We start from the raw sequence: 6589 nt of genomic DNA, 5'->3' as shown, positions 1-6589 counted from the left end.
GGGTAACTGTCCTTGGGGAACGCCTTGTTTAAGTCCGTGTAGTCCACACACATTCGCCAGGTACCATTCGGCTTTTTAACAAGCACTACATTTGCAACCCAGTCTAGGAAGTAACATTGCCGAATGAACCCTGCATCAAGTAATTTCTTAACTTCGACGGATGCCGCCTGACTTCTTTCTTCGCCATGGTTCCGCTTTTTCTGCCTTACCGGCTTCTTTTTAGGACCCACGGCCAGTTTATGTACCGCCAGGTCAGGACTGATGCCTGGCATTTCATGGACTTCTAATGCAAAGATGTCCTTGTATTCTTTCAAAAGTTGGTGAAATTCATCACCCAGAATTCTCAGAGCAGTCGTCCCATCCTTGACTGTTCGGCAGGGCGCGAGTCGTCTAGGATCAGGTCCGTATGCTCACCAGCCGGCTAAGGGCGGAATTCATCTGACCGCTCCTTTGCCAATGAATGCTATTTTTCTCTTTTCTTACGGCCCCCATCTGGGCAGCCTTTCTCTTCTTGTCGCATGCTTCTTGAACAGACGTACTCTCCTTGACATTGTCAAGGTCTTTTTTTCCACCACTTGACCCAGCGGCCATGACAGTGGGCTTGATATCCGAGAGATAGCACTCTCGGGCCATCTTCTGATCTCCCCGTAGGGAGCCGACTGTTCCATCATCCCTCTCAAACTTGAGCAACATAAGAGACGGGATTATAACAGCCTTGGAATTATTTAGGGTTGGTCGTCCCAGAATCATGTTGTAGGCCGAGAGTTCCTCAACTACCTAGAACCGGACCACCATGTGTCGACCTTCCCCTTTTTCACCCAGGCGGATTGGTAAATCCACTCGTCCCACTGGGTGGACTCCTCCTCCTCCAAACCCTACTAGAGGGTGGGATACCGAATGTATGCAATCAGTCTGATATTTGAGCTTTGACAGACATTTGCTACTGATAAGATCTGAGGAGCTGCCGGTATCTATGAGGATTCGGCCAACCCTCTGATTGGCCACTTTACATTCAATAACAATAGGGTCGTCATGCGACCCTCTTACCCCTCCTAAATCTTCTTCAGTGATTACAATTTCAGGAAATGAATATTTGGAGGACCGTTCTTGGTGAACGGTATTGACGTCTAGCCGCCTGATATTGTCTTTGTTGCCCCTAATAGTGGGGCCGCCACCTGAGAAGCCGCCTGCAATGGTGTAGACGACTGCATCATCTGTATCAGAGCTGTCAGCCTGTTGATTCTTTTTGACCGACTGCTTTTTCGAGGAAGTGATCCCCTTGGATTTCTTGACATAAGAGTCAAGATCGCCTTGCTCAGCCAGGCGGTCCAGATACCGCATGAGACTGATGCATTCGTTGGTTTCATGACCAACATCTTCATGATAATCACAAAATTTTCCTTGGTTCCGATTGCTCGCAGAACCCTTCATGGGGGCCGGCTTCTCAATTGAGATCCGTCCCTTGATTTCTTTTAGGATAGCTTGGCTATCCTTGTTAAACGCATACTTCGGGGAGTATGGTTTGAATTCTTTCTTCTTTTTCTAGGCCGGCTATTTAGAGGAATCAGCCGCCCAGACCTCTTTTCTCTTTTTCTCATCTTTGTTGGACGACTGTTTCTGTCGTCCTTTTTTGTCGAAGCTCTTCCCGTCCGAATGTTTTCCCATACTACAAAGATCAGTCGCCTGTATATAGGCTTCTGCTTCAATCTAAGCTTCTTGAAGAGTCGCCACCCTCTTTCGAACCAAATCAAACTTGAAGGTCGACTCGTCTTTGAGGCCTCTGAAAAAGTCAGTAAAGGCCACCTCATCTGGTAGCCCTTGAATCTGTATTCTCATCAGGTTAAACCGCCTGATGTAAGAACGAAGCCTCTCCTTCTCACCCTGCTGAATTGTCCCTAAATCAAGGGTTGTCTTCTTCGCAGGTATGTTCATGGCAAAGTTGGAGGTGAATAAGTAAGCAAGCGTCCTGAAGTTATTCACACAACCAGTCGGCAGGTTGCCGAACCATTGTTGTGCGATTCCTTTAAGAGTCGCTGGAAAACACTTGCACCAAGTGGGATCATCCAACCCTTGAAGGTACATCAGGTTGGTGAATGCCATCAAATGGTCTTCTGGGTTAGTAGTGCCGTCATAGGCGCCTACTAACACATTTTTCACTTTGGCCGGCTGAGCGGCTTCAGTAATCTCCTTGGAGAAGGCCGACGGTTGTTCCCCAAGTCTAAGCAACCGTAGCTGCCAGTCCATAGGTTGGACATTTTTTGCCTCATGTCCTCCAAACAGAGGTGGCTGCAAGAAATATTGTTGTGGTACAAATGGTAAGTTTGGTACCGCCTGGTCACTATGAAAACCAGACTGACGAGAGGTACCGCCTGTCTGACTCTCATGATGCGACTGAGTATACCTCATAGAATTATTACGCAGACTGTCTTGAAAATCTGAAGTAGAGGCCGACTCTGACAGTCGGTCGTTCCTCTTCTGCTCTTGCAATAGCCGAGCATCTGTATATGTTTTCTTCGACCCATCCGCCTGAATATGACGAACGAGTTTCCTCTTTCCTGGAGTAGGAAAGCGGTACTTTGTGAAATTAAGGACAGGCGGCTCCCACTTCCTTGAGTTAGGATCAGGGGTCGCCTCTCGCCCTTGAACAGGCTTCCTCTTCCCTGAAGAGGAAGGTTTCTTTGACGACTGCTCCTTGGCCAGAGCAGGCGTCTTTTTATTGATCAGCTCCTGAATCTCTCCCTTGAAGCCCCTCATGAAGGTCATGAGTTTGCTCCTTGTAATGGGAGCAGACCCATCAGCCGGCTGCTGCTGAGCAGGCGGTGCGCCGACTGGATCGCTGAGTCTAGTTTGAGGATCTTCCCGTTCTCTCCTTTCGGTATGACGGGTGCGCCGGGGACTTAGGGTCCCGTCTGAAGCTGTATGAGCTTCAACTGGAAACTCTTCTTCAGTATCATGGTCCGACTGAACTTGAGGGTCGTCCAGGGGACGCCTCTCTTCAGGAGTCGGTACAGATGTGGATGCCATCTCAAAAGTACTCTCCCCAGAGACGGCGCCAAAATTTTTCGGGGTTTTCTGATGTCCTGCGAGAGAGTTACAATTTCGAGACTGGAACCGGACGCCTGTACCTGCAAAACAAACGGATGCTCCGGATGGTTGGAGATCCGCCTCCAACGGTCAAGTTAGTACTTGATTAAGGAGTAATTAATGTAATCCCCCCTTAATGAGGATTAATGAGCATATTTATGTGCCTTGGAATGCGTGCCAATACTAGGTTTAGGTTAAACCTAAGGCTGACTGGGCTTCCCAAAGATTGGGCCTTGTTGGCTGATTTTCCCATTTGGCATGGGTGGACACGTGTCGCGTCGCAATTGGTCCATGGAGGACGTATCTTTGATTGACACGTGGCAGGCTCCGATTGGCCTACATGAAGGACATGTGGCGAAACCTGGTTGGTCCACGTATCAGATGGTGATTGGTGGATAAAAATCCCCTAATCACAAGTGATGTGACGAATCCATATCATAACATACATGATGGATCTAATTGAAGAACTATTCCCAATTTGATCCTACTCATGTGACTTTCAGCTTATCCAGTTTCACTGAGTCTCACTAAACTTGTTTACTATATGATATGGTTAAAAGTCTCTATCAGAGGCTTTCATGTTTGACTTAGTATTTGCCTAGCTTACACTAGTAGAAAAACACAAATTAGCACCGGTTCTTGAAAACCGGTGGGAAAAAAACAAGGCGGGATTTAGTGTAAGAGTAATGGCACCGGTTCAAACCAAACCGGTGCTAATTTCTTGAATGGCACCGGTTCAAACCGGTGCCAATTGTAATAAAAAAAAAGCCGCCCAATTTTCCTTCTTTCTATTTCCCTCCTTCTTTCTTTCTGCTGTTTCAATTCCTCAGTCTCTCTTTTTATTTCTTTTTTCTCTCCTCAACATCATCTCTTTCCCCCCATTCTGTTGTTCCTCACTCTCACTGTCTTCTTCCATCCACCATCTATTCATCTTCTTCTTCTTCGATTTCTGGGTTCGATTTTCCTAAAATCGATTTTCTATTCATCTTCTTCTTCATCTTCTTCTTCTTCATCTTCTTCTTCTTCATCTTCTTCTTCTTCTTCTTCTTCTTCTTCTTCTTCTTCTTCTTCTTCTTCTTCTTCTTCTTCTTCTTCTTCTTCTTCTTCTTCTTCTTCTTCTTCTTCTTCTTCTTCCTCTTCTTCCTCTTCCTCTTCTTCCTCTTCCTCTTCTTCCTCTTCTTCTTCTTCCTCTTCTTCCTCTCTTCTTCCTCTCTTCTTCCTCTTCTTCCTCTTCCTCTTCTTCCTCTTCTCTTCTTCCTCTTCTTCTCTCTTCTTCTTCTCCTCTTCTTCTTCTTCCTCTTCTTCTTCTTCCTCTTCTTCTTCTTCCTCTTCTTCTTCTTCTTCTTCTTCTTCTTCTTCTTCTTCTTCTTCTTCTTCTTCTTCTTCTTCTTCTTCTTCTTCTTCTTCTTCTTCTTCTTCTTCTTCTTCTTCTTCTTTCTTCTTCTTCTTCTTCTTCTTCTTCTTCTTCTTCTTCTTCTTCTTCTTCTTCTTCTTCTTCTTCTTCTTCTTCTTCTTCTTCTTCTTCTTCTTCTTCTTCTTCTTCTTCTTCTTCTTCTTCTTCTTCTTCTTTCTTCTTCTTCTTCTTCTTCTTCTTCTTTGTTTTTCTTTGTTCGATTTTCCTTCTTTGTTTTTCTTTGTTCGATTTTCCTAAAATCGATTTTCTACTCATCTTCTTCTTCTTCGTTTTTCTGGGTTCGATTTTCCAAAAATTGATTTCTATTCATCTTCTTCTTCTTTGCTTTTCTGTGTTTGAGTCCCTCGATGTCGGCCATGAATGTTTTCCCATTACACCTTCCATCTGTTCGTAGGGTTTCTTGTCTGACCCTTAGAAGAATTCATGGAGTTGGGGCAAAAATCTCATGCGACGATGAAGATGATGTGTCCCCCCCTAATTCGCTTTTTAAGCGTTAGATCTAGTAAATGTAGCTGATGGGTAAATGTCTCTGTGAAACCCTAATTTATTTATCATTCTGTTTATTTTTTTTTTATTTTTTTTTATAAATAGCAGCATGTTTAGGGTGGAGGATTTGTTTGTGGTTGTGACTGTATGCCAGTAACTTCAGTTGCTAGCTAGGATGGATTTTGATGATATTTGTGTTGGTGTTCGTTGATGTTATGTGGTGGTTGTTGCTTACGATGTGTAGCTTGTGTTATTGTCGATTCCTTTGCCCACCCTGTGTAGCTGTTTGTTACTCTGCTCAACCTGTGTTGTTTTTGTTTCATATGCTCATTCTGTGTTGTTTTTTTTTTGTTTCATATGCTCATTCTGTATTGTGGTTTCTATGTTCAGCCTATGTTGATGATGGTTATAATGGTCAGCCTATGTTGTTGTGAATGCTTATGGTCAGGGTGTGGTAATGTTGCTTCCTATGGTTACCTTGTGTTGATAATACTTAATGTGACTAGCCTATGTTGTTGTTGGTTCCTATGCTCAGCCTGTGTTGTTGTTGCTTCCTATGCCTAGCCTGTGTTGTTATTGCTTCCTGTTCTCAGCCAGTGTTATTTTCGGTTTCTTTGGTCAGCCTGTGCTGCAGTTGATTCCTGTGGTTAGGTTGTGCTGCTGTCCCTTAGCCTGTGTTGTTGTTGCTTCCTATGCGTAGCCTGTGTTATTATTGCTTCATGTAGTCAGCCATTGTTGATGTTGATTCCTTTGGTCAGCCTCTTTTATTGTTTTTGCCTTTGTTGAGCTTGTGTTGCTGTTGTTGCGCATGTTGAGTCTCTGCCTTTGCCTATGCTTAGCTTGTGTTGCTGTTGTTGCCCATGAAGTGAGGTTTTTGTTGATGAATTTCTGTTTTTGTTGAGTAAAGATGATGAATTTTGCGAATTTTTGAATTAACTTTACTCGTAACATATACGGAGTAGTACATGTCATGCATATAAATTGATAAAATCACAAGTTTTAACCTTTTTTTTTATGAATTAGTTTCGGGTTCTGCTTTTTTGATGAATTCATTTCGGTTTTGGCCTTAATTATGGATTATTCTTCTGATTTTGATCCAAGTGGTTGATGAATTGTCCCTTTAAATGCATACATTCTTTGAATTTTAAAGATGTGTGTCCCATCCTAATTGTAGATAACTCTAATTTGAATACTTCATCGCTTCATGGACGAAGCAGAAATTAGGGTGCTCCTTTGGTTAGGTAACTTGATTGCCTTTTTTTATGTCGTCCCTTGAATTTATTGGATTATGTCCCTTGATGTTGTTGATGAAATTTCTGATTTATTGTTGTTGACTGAGATAGAGGATTGTGTGTTGCTTGTTGATAAATGGTTGCCAGCAACTGTGATCTGTTGTTGGCCAGGGGATGTATGATTGTGATATGTTGTTGTTGCTATTGATATTGGTGTGTCTGTGATATGTGCCTGAGTTTCTTGGATTATGTTCTTTTTTAATGTCCCTTGATTAATATTATTTGGAATATGTTCCTTAATTATGTCCATTGTTTAATGTTGCTTGGAATATGTTCCTTGATTATATCCCTTGATTAATGTTGCTTGGGATAT

Source organism: Chenopodium quinoa, unplaced genomic scaffold (assembly GCF_001683475.1).
Source record: "Chenopodium quinoa cultivar QQ74 unplaced genomic scaffold, ASM168347v1, whole genome shotgun sequence".
Classification (NCBI taxonomy): Eukaryota; Viridiplantae; Streptophyta; class Magnoliopsida; order Caryophyllales; family Amaranthaceae; genus Chenopodium; species Chenopodium quinoa.
Note: the sequence above shows the minus strand (reverse complement) of the source record.